Here is a 17,018-nt window from a genome sequence, read left to right as displayed (position 1 = left end):
ATAGGTTTGCGTGTTTTATTTTATTTTGCTTGGTAATTCACTTTGTTCTGTCTGCTGTTTCTTGGAACCACTTAAATCCAACTTTCTGTATTTAATACAATCACTTTTTACTTATTAATTAACCCAGAGTATGTATAAATGCCTGGGGAGTGGGGCAAACAGCTGTGCATATCTCTCTATCAGTGTTATGGAGGGCGAATTTATGAGTTTACCCTGTATAAGCTTTATACAGGGTAAAATGGATTTATTTGGGGTTTGGACCCCATTGGGAGTTGGACATCTGAGTGTTAAAGACAGGAACACTTCTTAAGCTGCTTTCAATTAAGCCTACAGCTGTTAGGGGATGTGATTCAGACCTGGGTCTGGGTTTGCACCAGGCTAGCGAGTCTGGCTCAAACCAGGCAGGGTGCTGGAGTCCCAAGCTGGCAGCCAAAGCAGGGGCAGAAGTAGTCTTGGCTCATCAGTTGGCAGCCACAAGGGGGTAACCTGTCACAGTTACCTGTTATGGATAAATACCCTGCAATACATGTGTTTGGTGTAGTGAGTTTGTCAGATCTGAGATGATCTGTTTGCAAAGAACAGGGGACCCTTTACCAAGGAGTCTCTGTGTCACAGGTGAGGTAGGTGGCTTTCCACCCTTGATCTTGGGGGGGAGCCTCAAAGCTGCTCTAACTTGTACCAGCAGTATTAGCTTTTGATCACTAGGGTTCGGTGTACACCAGCCACATTCTCAAATGCTCCTACATGGGGGGAACAGTGGCAGGAGAAGAGGGTATGCCATAGAGACAGCTAGGCCTACACCACCAGGCAATTCCCCGTTCTATCACTTTTGCATTCTTCTGGCACCATAAAAGGAACTGAGTGGGGCCACAGAATTGGCCCTCAGTCTCCACAGCTAATATAAAAAAGCAAGTTAATATTTTTACTTCAAAGACTTGCACCAGGCCGGGGGTGGGAGGTGTCTCTCACTGATGAAGAGATGGACAATGTCTAGCAGCGGTGGGGCTCCGAAATGCTATAGTGCTAACAACAGGAGAGAGAGGAAGGCCCTGAAAGAATGATGGAGACATGGTGAATGCTTGCTTAAACTTCTGTCGGGAATTTGCTTTATTTAGCTATGCTGTTACTCAGTGCGTTCGAGATGAACGGGCTGGTCTACACTGGGGGGGCTGTCGATCTCAGGCAACTTCAGCTACGTGAATAAGGTAGCTGAAGTCGACATATTTAGATCTATTTACTGCGGTGTCTTCACTGCGGTGTGTTGATGGGAGATGCTCTCCCATCGATTCCCCTTGCGCTTCTTGTTGAGTCGACGCTAGAGTGATCAGCAGTCGATTTATCGCGTCTATATTAGACACAATAAATCGACAGCCCTCCCCCCCCACCGCTGGATCGATCACTGCCAGTCGATCCGGCTGGTAGTGTAGACAAGCCCAAAGAAAATCACCTTCTGCTCTCTAGGAAGGGGCAGACGGGGGTTGTCATGGGATAAGAGGGAAGGTCCTTTCATGGACTGGTAACTGGTTAAAAGATAGGAAACAAAGGGTAGGAATAAATGGTCAGTTTTCAGAATGGAGAGAGGTAAATAGTGGTGTCCCTCAGGGGTCTGTACTGGGATCAGGCCTATTTAACATATTCATAAATGATCTGGAAAAAGGGGTAAACAGTGAGGTGGCAAAATTTGCAGACAATACAAAATTAATCAAAATAGTTAAATCCCAAGATGACTGCGAAGAGCTACAAAAGGATCTCACAAAACTGGGTGACTGGGCAACAAAATGGCAGATGAACTTCAATGTTGGTAAATGCAAAGTAATACACATTGGAAAACATAATCCCAACTATACATATAAAATGATGGGGTCTAAATTAGCTGTTACCACTCAAGAAAGAGATCTTGGAGTCATTGTGGATAGTTCTCTGAAAACATCCGCTCAATGTGCAGTAGGAGTCAAAAAGTGAACAGAATGTTAGGAATTAGTAAGAAAGCGATAGATAATAAGACAGAAAATATTATATTGCCTCTATATAAATCTCTGGTATGCCCACATCTTCAATACTGCGTGCAGATGTAGTCACCCTATCTCAAAAAAGATATATTGGAATTGGGATAGGTTCAGAAAAGGACAACAAAAATTATTAGGGGTATGGAACAGCTTCCGTATGAGGAGAGATTAATAAGACTGGGATTTTTCAGTTCGGAAAAGACATGACTAAGGGGAGATATGATTGAGGTCTATAAAATCATGACTGGTGTGGAGAAAGTAAATAAGGAAGTGTTATTTATCCCTTCATATAACACAAGAACTAGGGGTCACCAAATGAAATTAATAGGCAGCAGGTTTAAAACAAACAAAAGGAAGTATTTTCTTCACACAACGCACAGTCAACCTGTGGAACTCCTTGCCAGAGGATTTTGTGAAGGCTAAGACTATAACAGGGTTCAAAAAAGAACTAGATAAATTCATGGAGGATAGGTCCATCAATGGCTATTAGCCAGGATGGGCAGGGATGGTGTCCCTAGCCTCTGTTTACTAGAAGCTGGAAATGTGGGACAATGAATGGATCACTTGATGATTACCTGTTCTGTTCATTCCCTCTGAAGCACCTGGCATTGGCCACTGTCAGAAGACAGGATATTGGGCTAGATGGACCTTTAGTCTGACCCAGTATGGCCTTCTTATGGGTTAAGACACACATCTGATCTGGAGCACTCAGTCAAAATGAAAAGACCATATCTGTGACTAAGGTCTGTAAAGCACAGGGGGAAATCTTGAGAGAAAGGATGGTGCAGTGATTAGATTACTAGCCTGAGGCTACATCTATACTACAGGGGGGAGTCGATTTAAGATACGCAAATTCAGCTACGTGAATACCGTAGCTGAATTCGACGTATCGCAGCCGACTTACCCCGCTGTGAGGACGGTGGCATAATCGACCTCTGCGGCTTCCTGTCAACGGCGCTTACTCCCACCTCCGCTGGTGGAGTAAGAGCGTCGATTTGGGGATCGATTGTCGCGTCCCAACGGGACGCGATAAATCGATTCCCGAGAGGTCGATTTCTACCCGCCGATTCAGGCGGGTAGTGTAGACCTAGCCTGAGACTTCCTTATTTACAATTCTCTCCTCTTTTACGACTTCCTGACTGTAGTAGGAAGAGAGCCTGGGACAAAAGCCCCAGAGGCCTGGTATGAGGCAGGACCTGCTCACAGAATCTGGCATGAACTGACCCCAAAGTCTGACTGGTATTACCAGGGAATTTGTTTACCCAATCTGTAGTTACTATGCAACCTAATTTTTTTTACCAATTTGTTTCTTGTGGGGATTTTCAGGGAGGGGTTAAGGGGGTTTCCTAGCTCATGTTAGATGAGGGGTTTTCTGTCATGTTAGATCGCATTTCCTACAGAGGACAGCTTACTTACTTACCAGATCAGTAGTCGGGGGTCACCAGTGTAGTTAGGTGTGTGTGTTCTCTCTGTGTGCTGTCTCAGCTCTGCGCAGACAGCCGGCACAGCAGACCTCAAGTAAACTGTCCAATGATCACAAGATTTGTTAAGGTGCAAAGGCACCCGGCTAGGTTTATTGTCAACGAAGCACGGTAATATAGCACCTGGCAGACTCTACGAGGTTACTAAGACATGTATGCCAGTGACAATGGACGCAGCTCAGTGAATGGCGGGATTTTCCATTTCCCCCCTCGGCTGGCCAGAGATACTCCCTCTGAGATACCTCTTTATACCCTGATAAAAGCAAGTTACGTACTGCCTCTGACATACTTAGTTACTGCCCCTACTGCTAGTTATCACCCATCACCTTGTACATGTCCATCAAAACATCTCTATTACGAACTGTCATCCTGACCTTATCTTTTAGAAGGGGTCAGTGTGTTCCTGTTATCCTTGGGGAATGTTATGTATCATCCTTAATATCGGGCTGTTCTGATTCCACTTAATATCAAGATGTGTTTGCATGAGTACTCTGGGTTTAGCACTTCTTAGAAATGTGTATTTCTGCAATATTCAGCCCAGTACTTGCCAGATTCTGAGAGCGGGTCCTGCCTTATATCAGGCCTCTGTGGCTTATGTCTCAGGCTCTCTTCCTACTACAACCTTCAACGAGCCATGTAGATTTCCTCTGCTGTAGTACCCCATATATAAAACAGGGATAGTAGCTAGGGGGTATTGTGAGGATAAATGCATTTCAGATTGTGAGGCACTCAGACTGTCTGGTAATGGGGACCAGATAAGTGCCATAGATAGATAGTCTAGTGATTATGAGGGAATGGTTACTAGGAGCCTGGGACCACATGAATTTCTGAATAAGGTCCTGCTGAATGTGAGTTAAAGGTAACAGAATCTGACTCAGCCTTTTCTCTCTTCAGGAGATTTTAAACAAACACCTGAACCACACACCCCACCCACAGCCTTTCCGGATGCAATAGGACATATTTCTGTCTCAAATGTTGTGGCTGGCTTTAATGTCCATAAAAGTTTGTAATCTCATGAGTAGTGTGGCTATGTAGTCTGGAAAGTAGTCTTGTTCTGTACATTGTTGATCTTCTTCAGCCAGTCAGAGGATAGAGTTCTGCATGCTGCGCACAGTCTCCAAAACAGTTTCTGATGCTGCTGTCATGCGAGCATGAGTGTCAAGGCATCACTTCATTTATGCCCTTCTGATGGGATCCATCAATTTTCCCCACCACCAATCACAGCCATCCAACACAGAAAAGTTTGGGGTTGGATGGCTCTGCCGATTGGGGATGAGACACGGAGCCTTACACCTGCAGGTTGTCTGTTGCAGTCTATCCCGAAGTTAATAGTAACCCATGAATGCCACCATCTGATAGGCAGTGAATGCCCATGTGAAATGAATTTGTGCTCTCTGTCCATTTCTACTGGGATTTTGCATAGTTGAAATCACCAACACGAGCAGGACTAACCGGTATCACTTTTTAGCAAAAGAGCAATCGAGGATTAAATGAAAGGACCATGAAAACTGACTCCCCTCTGCCTTCCTAGAGGTGATTCCTCCAAACCAAAGGCTGAAGTTCTTAGCTCAGAATCCATATGTGTAGAAAGCTTGCACTCCTGCTACCCATGATGTATCTGTGCTGTGCATGAAGGATCAAATCCTCAGTCAATAGAATGACTTCAATTTACCACCATCGCTTCAGGGTCTCACCCAGAGATTCCAGCCACAAGACCTGTCAACCCAGCACCTTTCAGCAGCACCAATTCACTTAACATGAAGCAGCATATTTCCAGATGGAGGGTTTTTTATGGTGTGGGTTTTTTTGTTTGCCTCCCCCACTTCAAGTATTCCCTCTAAGCAAAGGCTCCTTGTTTTTCAGCTCATCCACTTTGTGATGAAGAGTTTTAATATTCTGGAAGATTTGTGTCAATATGGCATTGTATTCTGCCACAGTATTACCTAAATAATTTTATATATAATCATAAATATTACCTAAATGCAGTTCTAATTCCTAGAGCTCACCTTCTCCCTTTCTCTTTTGTAACATTTCTCTTTCTTTTTCTCTTTTTTGTAAAATTGTAAAAGCACCTTTAAATTGAAGTTTCATTTGCATCTGTTTACTGTAATCACCACAGTTGGGTGGGTGGTGTTGTCACCTTTCACTTACATTGTCCATTTATCTATCTGCAATCTGAGACTCTCTAGATCTTGCCTTTAAATCTCTGGCTCTTAACTGCATTTCTCTGGGAAGCATTTTGTGATGCTGGATATGAAGGATGTTCCATAAAAAGACACTCTTATTTATCATCAGAACAAAATTGGCTCATGGGTTTTTTATCTATCTATGTGCATTTATCAGCGTGCTATTTAGTAACTTCCCAAGAAAACAGGAGCAGGGTTAGCCTCCTCTCGCCCTCTCTGTCTTTTTTTTCAACACTTCCCCCCACCCCTTTAACAATAAGGAGGGTGTTTGATATGAGTGCCTTGTTTTGTTTTTCAGGTACTGTTTATCTAAAGTAATGTAAAACCATAGAGGAAGAATGTGCCCTTGTTTTCTCCCAAGTTCACTTTCACCTGACCTTTAACTATTTTTAAGAGGCAAGATTACATTCTTACATTCTGCTTTTTGGGGGTTTTTTGCCCCCCCCCCAAAGTCACCATGACAAGGGAGAAAAAAGTAGAGGAAGCAGAATCTTGTGTTTAAATCACAAGACTGCAAGTCAGCAAAGCATGTTAAATTTGTCATAAACTTCTTGTTTATGGTTGGCCAAGTCCATTAGCTTATCTGTGTTTCATCTTACCCCTCTATAAAATGGAAATAATAATACAGTATATGATGATAATAACCTCCTTACAGGCCTGGGGAGAGACCTAATTCGTTATGGACCTATAAAAGGAGGATGCCTTAAAAGCAGAGAGTATTATTATACTGCATGGAAAATTGTTGGCATGATCTGTGTTTCATGGATTCTATTTAGGTTAGCAATTCCTTGGGGACCAGGACTCTCTTTTCATTGTTTATATGCACAATGTCCAGCACTATGCAACCCTGATTCCTGCCTGGGCCTTGTAGGTGCTACTGCAAAACAAGTAATGCATACTCACTGCATTTAGAGTTGGTGAAGCCCTACTAGGTCATTGCATACTCCTTCCTCGCCCCCTATCAGTACCAGATGGTTCCCTATTGTATATTCCAGGTGCAGGCAGGTGCCCTGAGACAGCTGCTGCCCCCATCGCCCCAATCCCTTTTCTTGGGGGTTGTGCTTGGTGTATTCTTTCGGCTTGTACTAATGGCTGCTCATTTAAGGCACTCCCCAAAGCCCACCCATCAGTCTCCTCCTTCCACCCCTCCCTCCTCTTTCTTCTCTCCCTCACCCCGCAGTTCCAAACACAAGGCATTCCTTTGTATTCCCTTCCATTGCAGAGGGAGAAGGGAGCAGAGACAGCGCAAAGCTCTCTCCGATTGCTAGGAGTGGGAGGGCTTTGTTCAAACGCAAAACCACCCACCCAAGGAGCTGCCACTACCTGTAGTTTTAATCTCCAGCCCCCCCGCGCCCCCTCCAGCTCAAGGGCTGTGTGTGCTGGTGATGATCGTGCCTGGGTGACTTCATTCCACCACCATGATCTGGTCTTCACACCCTTCGGGGCGGCGGAGAGGGAGGAGGGCTTATCTTTGAAGAGGAGTGGGGAAGCGGGTTGGATGATGTTTTTGGTGCTAGATTTGGGGGAGCGGGAGCCCTGTGGGCAGAGTGCTGAGCTGATGGACGCACGCACACACACACACACACACACACACACGGCTTTGAATGACTTGCTGCAGACAGCACAGACCTGCCAAATGTTGCCAGCAGAGGGAAGGAGAGACACTCTTCCCAAGCTGATCTCTGCGGCGCGCTAGGGCTCGGATCCCTCCCTTTGGCCGCGGGACTGGTTCAGGGGCCGGGGGGGGGAGGGGTGTTGTTATTATTATTCATTTTATTTTCTTGGCTGGCCGCTGCTGGCTTCCTCTGCTCTCCCATCCCCGCTCAGCTTCCCCCGCCCCAACCAGCGCACCCTCCCGCCCTCCCCCCGCGCGCGTCCTCCTGCTTTTCCTGGGCTGCCCCCTGCGCAGAGAAGCGGCTGCCGCTGGGGGTGGCGGGTGGCAGGGGCGCCGCGATCGGAGCAGCGAGGGAGGGAGGCTGGGGCTGAGCCATGCCGGGGGGCGGCTGCTGGAACCAGGGATGGGGCGAGAGGCTGCCGCGGATCCCAGCATCTCCCCGCCGGGGGCCCAGGAAACAGAAGAGCCGCCGCCGCCGCTGCTGAGAGCCAGCAAAGGGGGGCGATGGGTGAGTGACAGACGCCCCCCGTCTCCTCCCCCCACTCCTAACCACCCCCGGCCTCCCGGTGCATCCCACCGCCTCTCCTTCTCATGCCCACCATCCTCCCCCCTCCTAGCTGCCCTCTCCTCTCCCCTTTCCCCAGCATCCGTCCTCCCGTTTTCGCTCTCCTCATCTGCCCTATCACCTTCTCCTACATCCCTCTCCTTCCCCATCCCGCCTTCCCCTCGTTCCCCTTGTCATCCCTTCCCTCCTGTACCCTCTTCCCTGCTCCCTCTCCTCTCCTCCCTCCTTTCACCCTTCCCCTATCACCCTTCCCCTCTCCTCCTGACCGCTCCTGCATCCCCTTTGGCCCCCGCACCCACCCCCAATCTGCCCCTACCCCCCTTGTGCGTATGTGTTGGCAGGAGGTGGGGGGAAAGTTTAAAGGGCTGATCTTGAAAAATGAGCAATTTAGAGCAGAGGGAAAGGGGCTGGGAAGTTATTTGTTCACATGGGGGCTGGGAGGTTACAACTGGCCTAGTCTCTGTCCAAATTGGGCCAGCTCCTAGTTCCAGCATCCCTGCTCCCGCCTCACTACCTATGCAGGAGTCCCGGGGTGGAGGTGAGGGCTTTACAATCCCTCTTGCTCAGCTTTTAGTCTTTCATTTTCTTTCCCTTTATATGAGTGTCCTACAGCCCCTACCCCAAGAACAGCTGTAGCTTCTGCAAGGTGAAGGAGGAAATCGCAGGCCCCCCTCCCCCAAAGCATCCATAGAAGCAAAGCAACCTGTGTCTGCAAGAATGTACAGTGAAAATGTCTTATATAGGCTGTCAGCGAGAAAGATGCTTCCCCCTCAAATACCCGATAATCCCACGCAACAAAGTGTCAGTGATGGGGAGACAGAAGAATATGTCACAACTCCCTTAGCCATCTCTCTGCCACCCCCACAAAACACAGCCACACCAAGTGAGGAGGGGAGCCTGCAGCCCAGGCATTGCAGCAGGAGGCCCATCTGCTGCCCGTGCTCTCTGTGCCAGGAGGGTACTGACTGTGCATGTGTGCCAGCCCTGCAGCATGCTCTAGGGAGGAAAAGGAGTATATGTGCGGGGGATGGGAAGGAATATAAAAAATAGATAATCAAACATTGACTCCCCTCAGTCCCCATGTCAGATTGATATAATCCCCCATCAAGGGCTGAGCACGAAGGGACGTGGGCTCTGAGTCCCTCCCCAATTCTATAGGGCTGCTGGTAATGCCTGGGGATTTGTTAGCTATAAATATCTCTATATTTGTTGTAAAGCAGTGTATGTGTGTGTGTGCAATTTTACCATCGCGAGATCTGTTTCTCCACACAAGCTCGACAAAGGTGATGGGGGACAGAGTGTGCTGCAGCTGCAGACCTGCTGAGACAGCTCGCAGAGATGAGACAGAAAGAGGGGCAAAGCAGGAGGGAGGGAGACAGTACTGAGCTCTGTCAGACTGTGTTTTTATCAAGGGGTTTCTGGTGACAACACTCGAGAGCAGAACTTGGGTCACCAGAAAGTCCTTCCACATCTCCCAGAGCAGAACTCAGGTTACCAGGATCTCCCCCTTGGGAGCGGAGCTTGAGTCATTAGGAAAACTGACCCCAAAAGGAGCAAAGCTTTGGTCACTGAGACTCCCCTTCAAGGAATGGCACTCCGGTCACCAGCAAACCCAGAGCAAACACCAGAGCGTGAATTCAAATCACCCCAAACACCCACTACTACTGCTGCTAGGAGCATCGCTTGAATCACCAGGAACCGCCCAGTCCTGTGAGCAGATCTCCAGTCATCATAGACTCCCACCCTGGACTGCAGAGCTTGAGTCATCACAAATCCCCATCTTCAGGAATGGGGCTGAAGTCACTTTAGCTGGAACTCCCCTCCCCACCCCAACAAGAGTTCGTGTTATCTGAGTCCCTCCCTCAAAACTGGTGCTTGAGTCAACTCTGAGCACCTCTCCCATCCCCCAAGAAAAATCACTTGTAATTCCCTGTGGATGGAGCCTGAATCACTACCAGCTTCTAAGAGCAGAGCTCAAGGCAACCTAGGACCCAAAATCAGAGCTCAAGACAGCTGAGACCCACATCCTGTGAGGGGAGCTCAAACCAATGGAAACCTCACTCAAGAGCTCACCTCCAGAGTCCCCACTCCTGAAACAGAAAATAGTGAGTGTGGGGACATATTTTTAAACCAGGATTAGACAAAAGCAGTCCTCTGGGTCTGTTTCTGGGGATCCCCTGATTTTCCCCTCCTTTACATCCTTACAAACATCCTTTAGGCATGAAAGTAATCCCTGTCCTTATAAACAACAGACAGGGAATGAAACCTTGAGTCTAACGGCTGGGCATCACAGAGTTCCTGCTCCAATCTTTGGTTCTGCCTCTCCACCCTGAGATGGTTTTGCAGTAGTGAAGGGAAATCAGCTGCAGGTGTGAGACTCCCTCCTGCAAGGATGCTCTGCTGTACCTGCATAGCTGGGTGTTAATCCTTTGGATGTACAAGAGACCCTGCTGGAGACGGAATGCCCATCACCAATAGAGGTGAGAGATCCTGACCTGGGGCAGGTGAATGCCTGAAGGCCGGCTCCTAATGTGGTGACCTAGTTGCACTTTGGGCCATTTTGACTGCAGTTTCAAAGCTGAGCCGTGGCCTCTTCCTCACAGCAAATGTCAGTAAGGTTGGAAGAAGAAATAGTTCCCTGTGCTGTATGAAGTGACTTTCTGAGCAATGCAATCAAGAAGAGTTGGTCTAAACTGGGGAACGGTGTGTGTGTGTATGTGTGTGTTCAGGGCAGGCCCACAGTCATTCGGGCTCTGCCAGGAGTTTTGAAATAGGGGCCTTTGTGCCCTGCCCAGGACTGTGAAAACTACACCAACTTTGTGACACTTCTTCTGAAGATCCCTGTGGAACTGAATCTTCCCTGTGGCTGCAGAGTCAGTGGATACCTATCACTAGCCAGGTGTGCATGGGTTTGTGTGACTGGACTGGTCATTTGTGTGGACAGTGTACATGTGAGGTTTGTGTTCATTGTGCGTGTGTGGTGCGTTCATTGTGCATTGTGCGTGCGTGTGCGTATTGTGTTTTTGTGAGCACTTGTGCCTGTTTGAGTAGTGGGTGCATGCATTGTGCCTTTATGCATGTCTGGGTGTGTATTGTGTGCCTGGGGCAGGTATATCTGGGCAAAGACTGGAGTGTCCAATAATGCATGCATTTACAGTGTGTTTTCATGTTCAGGGTGTGCATTTGTATGTATGGTTTAAGTCTGCAAGCCCACGTGGTGTCTCCGTGTGGCTGAGCGTACAGCACGTGTTCACAATTGTGTATAAAAGTGTAGTTGTGCATAGGCAGTGTGTGAAGCACACACTGGTACACGCAACTCTCTCTTTCTCTCTCCCACTCCTGCATTAATTTGTTAGCCAGGCAATAAACTCTGCATTGGGGTAGGCTTCTCCGCACCCTGTGCCTGGATTTCTTGCTATTCTGAGAATAGCAACTTTAAGATAAGTGCACCTTCCTTCCTCCCCTCCCCAAATGATGTCTGTCTTCTCCCCCGCATCAGAGCAGAGGGAGGGAAAAGGGAGTGTGGTGGCGCTGGGCAGGGCGAGGGAGCTTGTGCCAGCATTCACCAAGGCTGGTTAGATTGGAAATGGGGTTCTTTGCTCTGAAATGAGCCCTTTGTACTTTGTTGGAATCAGTGACCCAATCAGAAAGGGATGTGGCTGGAGGAGGAGGAGGAGATAGCGCTGAAGAAGACTGGTACAGCTGACATTAACTCCAGGGCAGGAAGCGAAGGGGAAGATCGTGAATTACCAACTGGTGCAGGAACCTGGGTAATTTCTCTGAATCAGTCTAGGTGCCTCAAAGGGCCTGTCTATATTTCGAGCTTCCTGAGGTCACTGCATGTAGTGGGGGATAGGCGAGCCCCTCTCCACCCCCAGCTTGGCTGGCCCCTCAGCTCATCGCTGGCACTATTCATCCTGCTGACAGGGTGCAGTCTCCAAATGGTTGGGGGCTCAGCAGGGTGCATTTAGCAATGAGAGGGTTAATCTGAAGTCAGGGACTATGGGGGTGGGGGCGTGTGCAATGCAGCTAGCTATGCAGGTGTGTGCTAAATGTTTTCCATCCGGCATTCACTTTGGAGGCGGGTGGCACTGACAGAACCATTCAGCATGGGGTGGGGAAGGAGTCCCCCTCCGATGGGACCAGCAGGCAGTGCTGAGGAACACTGACAGAACGGCATGGAGGGGTTACAATGGAATCATGGGCAGCGTTCCAGTTTAGGGTTGTGGTGCATTGACAGAGAGCGGCGTGAGAGTGCCTGTAGGAGGAGGTGCTGCACGCCGGGATTGTGGTGCATTGGCAGAGCTGTGTAGCAGCTCAGGACCAGAAGAGCAGTGGTTGATAGAGCTGTGACGGGCCCCCTCCCTATGGCAGAAGGAGATGGGGTTGTGTTGGAATTGTGGTGTAGTGATGCATTCCCTGAGAAAATAGAACTGGATTTCTGCCCCCACCCACTGGACTCTGGCTGCAGCTCTCCGGAAGCAGGACCTTTACTCCACAGATTTCACCAGACTCCCTGATACCCCTTTGCAATGCTAACCCTTTGTTTCCCTCAAGCCTTTCCTGAGAGCAACAGGTGCCTCTTTGGCTGCAACCCCCACCCCTCCGCCCTGAAGCAAAGGGGATAATTTTGCCCAGACACTTGCCCAATTGAGTACCCTCCCAGGAGGAGGCACAGCACTCTAGTCCTGGCTTTTCCTTTGCTGTCTCCCCACTAAAATATATAGCCTTGGTCAGGCAGAGGAAATCAGCATGAGGAGAATCAGTTTCCCTGTGGGTGGAGAGGGGTTTGTTTTATCTGGGTAATGCACTAAACAGCCACCCCACTCCAGGGTGGGATCAGCCACTGATGCAGGACTTCCTGCTGAGGGAGCTGACTCTGCACACAAGGAGGTTCACCTTCTGTGATCAGCAGTATGGGGAGCCCAATTAACCAGTTGCTTTCTTCCTTGGCTGGCTCTGGGCTAAGAGGTACCCCACCATGTATCTGTCTGCCTAGGATCTTCTCTGATACCCATCACTGTGGTATCTGAGCACCTTACTTCTTTCTACAGCAGCCCCCCTGCCCTAGCGTGGAAGGACACTTCTTGTCATACTAGCTTTGGTTGGAGGTGGGGAGGGGTGACTGTCCAGGAGGAAAAGGTGATTGGGGAAGCACCCAGGTGTCCTTTGTAATAATCATCACAATACTTTGCACTTCTGTGGCAAGTTTCACCTCATGATCTCAAAGGGCTGTACAAGCATTAACTAGTTTAGCCTCAATTACTAAGATACTCACCTGCCTCTGATTAATTAAGGTAAATAAGTCCTGTGAGACAGTTTTGTTATCCCTATTTTACAACAGAGGGAACTGAGGCACAAAGTTAGTGACTTGCCTAAAGTCTCTCACAGGTAGTGTTGGTAGCAGAGTGAGGAATAAAACTCACTGGTCCTGACTGCTTCCTCATGAATGGTTTCATCAGTGTCCCAGAGGATATTTGCAGGATCAGTGCTGCTGTGTTGATTCTGAATGGTTTTGCCAGATTGAGATTCCATACACCTCCCCTCCCCATGGCCTGCCCTCACCTATCACCAGATCCGTTCCCCCATATTGGCTTCCCCATCAGTGCTATTTTTTCGAAGTATGTAAATCCCTACAGGCTAGGCCAGGACTAGAGGGGTTGGAATCAGAACCCTGAATGTATTTGGAGCTGCGGAGTAACTTTAATTAGACTTTTTCTTTTCATAATGCCAGTTTTGTAAACCTCAGCAAGAACATTTGAGATGCACAGAGCAAAAATGCAAATTAGACATGCTTCAGAAACCTTCTTGCTTCTGTGAAACCTGTGATCTATGCAGACACTTGTTGTGCTGACTCTGGCCACATTCTGATATCTTATTGTGGCATTAAAGATATTGGAATTGAGCTGCAAGCGAGAGGGACAGCAGGCCTGAGAGAGAAGAATGAAAAGGAGACTCTCCTTTGGATGCTGGTCCCTTTGAGCGAGGAGCCAAAGGTATGCTGCATAGTTCAAGGCAGAAGAGAGGGTTAGGGCAGTGCTTTTTGTTTCTCTCCCACCACCGCCAACAGTGAGGCATTCAGCTGGGCAGCAGGTGAGAGGAAGTAGTTCATAGAGACTGAGTATTTTGGGGTGGAGGAATCTTGGATCCTCTGGGACTTTGGGTTCCAGGAAGGGCAGTTCTTTGGCGGGAGGCTGAGCATAGCATTTGTGGTAATGACAGCGGGCTTGGTGCTGCACAGAGTAAGAGGAGACCCAGATCCTGCCCTCAAGGAGCTCACCGTGGGAAAGAATGAAAACATTGAGGGTGTCAGGCATCTCATCCTTCCCTTTTAGGATAAGCCTTGATACCTGTGTGCCTTGAAGGGAACATTATGAATCATCTTGGTTATTTAATGACCCTATTGCTTGAGAGAACATTTCCTTGTCCCTGCCCAACATTTCCCCACGATGTATGCATTCCTGTAGGTGGAGGTTTGCTGCGGGGAGGGGAGTAGAAGATACACCTCCTGCCTTCAGACAGTCCTCCCCACTCTACATGCTGCTCTGCCTCTCCCATTTCCTTCTGGGTCCCTACTCCATTGCCTCCAGCGTGAATATGCCCAGCTGACCCCTTCATTTTCCAATTTCCTCCTCCGAGCGCCAGGCCCAAACAAACTGGGACCTCCTGCTAGCTCTCCTACTGTTCAGTGCAGGTTTGCAGATAAGGAAAAGAGATGCCATCATACCTGGGCTCCAAAGAGACGCTATCTGCTCCCTAAACCCCAGGTGTTAATATTGAGATTCTCTGAACATTTTGGGGATGGGGAGAAGTTTGCCACCTCTGCCATCCTCCTGCTGTTTGCTGCATGCATGACTGCAGATTTGTCTGTGCATGCTCAGATACATACTATCCATATACAGAAGTGAATCCTTGTCTAACAGCAGTTTCTGAAGCTATGAGTGACCGCACCTGCATTCAGCATGGCCCGGGGAATGATGGGATTGCTTTTGCATAATTTAACAGCCTTCTGAATAATTCGTAGTGCAATTGTGCAATGGAACAGTCTTCTAGTTTCCTGTAAATGCTGGACGTAGCTTCCATCCTGCACAGGAAATTATTGCTCAGTGATGAGGCAGCAACGTGGCTTTTTTCTCTGACTGTGCTTGTATTCCTATCTGTCTCTGCAGCAGCGAAAACATTGAAAGAACTCTCCAGCAGAGCTCATCCAGGACTCCTATCCTAGCTCAGGCATGCTGTGCTGCAAAGCATTCTGGGGACAAGGGATGGGGTGGGAGCTGTGTATATGTAATAGCAGAACAAGATGAAGCTTGGGATAGAATATATAGACTAAATTCCCTTCTTACCCCTAGCAGAGGGAGGTTGCCCTAGGCCAGATTTGGGGTCCAATTGTGGGGGGAAGCAAGAGTTGCTATCTTAAAAATTCTGATTGCTAGTCCAAGGCCAGGGTATGAATAAATTCACAATCCTGAAAGCAGTTGCTGGCCCACCAGAGTGTTTCCTGCCTTGGCAGTTCATAGAATCGTAGGACTGGAAGGGACCTTGAGAGATCTTCTAGTCCAGTCCCCTACACTTGTGGCAGGACTAGGTATCCTCTAGAGCATCCCTGACAGGTGTTTGTCTAACTTGCTCTTAAAAATCTCCAGTGATGGAGATTCCACAGCCTCCCTAGGCAGTTTACCTTCATGATACAGCAGACTTTAGATTCATGTCTCTCTCTCTGATAGAATCTAAGTTGGTGACACATAATATCTTTTACTGGACCTCACTCACTTTGTGTCTCTAATATTCTGGGACCAACACAGCAAACCACACAGGTAGTGTCTGAAAGTTCTCAGGGTTGCTCAGTGGCCAGTATGAAATGACTTAGGGAAGTATCAGTCGTGTTCCCAGTGAACAGGAGCTCACATCACAAATATCACCATTACAACTAGTTGCGGGGGACCCCCTCATGGGCCATGGCAGCAGAATTACTGTCTTACCCCTGCAGGTGGCCACCTCAGTATAGGACAAGGCACACAAGCTAGGCCAGAGGTGGGCAAACTATGGCCCGTGGGCCACATCCAGCCCGCGGGACCCTCCTGCCTGGCCCCTGAGCTCCTGGCCCGGGAGGCTAGCTCCTGGCCTGGGAGGCTAGCCCCCGGCCCCTCCCCTGCTGTTCACCCTCCCCCGCAGCCTCAGCGGCGCAATGCTCTGGGCGGCGAGCTCCTGGGGCAGCGCAGCTGCAGAGCCCGGCCTGACCCAGTGCTCTGTGCTGTGCGGTGCATGGTTGGCTCCAGCTGGGCGGCGCGGCTGCTGCGCTGCCAGCCACCAGTGCTTAGGGTTACCATATGTCCGGTTTTTCCTGGACACGTCCGGCTTTTTGGTAATCAAACCCCCGTCTGGGGGGAATTGCCAAAAAGCCGAACATGTCCGGGAAAAATACCGCCGGCCAAGCACTTCCCCTCCCGGGCTCCGGGGGGGGCGCCGGGTCCAGAGGCATGGGGGCTGCCCGAAGCCAGTAGCGCTCGGGCAGCTCGGCTTTAAACATAGCCGAAGAGTCAGGGGAGGAGCACAGCCGCCGGAGCCCGGGAGGGGAAGTGCCCGAGGGGCGCAGGGTCCGGAGACATGGGGGCTGCCCGAAGCCCAAGCGCTACCGACTTCGTGGTTTGCTGGGCAGCCTCCAGACCCTGCGCCCCTGGCTGGGTGCTTCCCCTCCCGGGCTCCAGCTGCGCTGGGGAAGCGTCTGCCAGGAGCGCAGGGTCTGGGGGCTGCCCGGCAAACCGTGAAGCTGGTAGCGCTCAGGCAGCCCTTTTCGTGTGGCTGGGAGGGAGGAGGGGGAATGCGGGGCACTCAAGGGAGGGGGCAGAGTTAGGGCGGGGACTTTGGGGAAGGGGCGGAGTTGGGGTGGGGCCGGGGATGGGAAAGGAGTGGGGCCAGGGCCCCGTGGAGTGTCCTCTTTTTTTATTTTTTAAATATGGTAACCCTACCGGTGCTCCAAGCAATGCGATAAGGGGGTAGGAAGCGGGGGGCAGGGGGGTTTGGATAGAGGGCAGGGGAGTTTGGGGTGGTGGTCAGGGGGCGGGGGCGGGGCGGTCAGAGGGCGGGGAATGGGTTGAATGGGGGCAGGGGTCCTGGGGGGTCAGTCAGGAAGGAGAGGGAGGATTGGAGGGGGGGGGGGGGGGG

The 17,018-nt window shown here is 49.7% G+C and overlaps 1 protein-coding gene and 1 long non-coding RNA gene across 3 annotated transcripts in view; one reads left to right on the top strand and one right to left on the bottom strand.

Annotated features, from left to right (window-relative positions):
* Window positions 1-387: 387 nt before the first annotated feature.
* LOC117880232 lies at window positions 388-6,717 on the bottom strand. The gene is made up of 3 exons (XR_004646498.1): window positions 6,577-6,717; window positions 3,427-3,529; window positions 388-1,520 (listed from the first exon to the last, which is right to left on the bottom strand). It is a non-coding gene; the product is annotated as an uncharacterized LOC117880232 (long non-coding RNA).
* A 387-nt stretch (window positions 6,718-7,104) lies between these two features.
* MGAT3 (beta-1,4-mannosyl-glycoprotein 4-beta-N-acetylglucosaminyltransferase) overlaps window positions 7,105-17,018 on the top strand; it is a 38,212-nt gene continuing 28,298 nt past the window's right edge. For both annotated transcript variants that reach the window (XM_034776189.1, XM_034776179.1), the window contains exon 1: window positions 7,105-7,796. The gene's annotated coding sequence lies outside the window, so the exon portion shown is untranslated. The remainder of the gene's footprint in view (window positions 7,797-17,018) is intronic.

The sequence above is a fragment of the Trachemys scripta genome, chromosome 1 (assembly GCF_013100865.1).
Source record: "Trachemys scripta elegans isolate TJP31775 chromosome 1, CAS_Tse_1.0, whole genome shotgun sequence".
NCBI lineage: Eukaryota > Metazoa > Chordata > Testudines > Emydidae > Trachemys > Trachemys scripta.
Note: the sequence above shows the minus strand (reverse complement) of the source record. Positions and strands in the feature narration are given on the sequence as shown.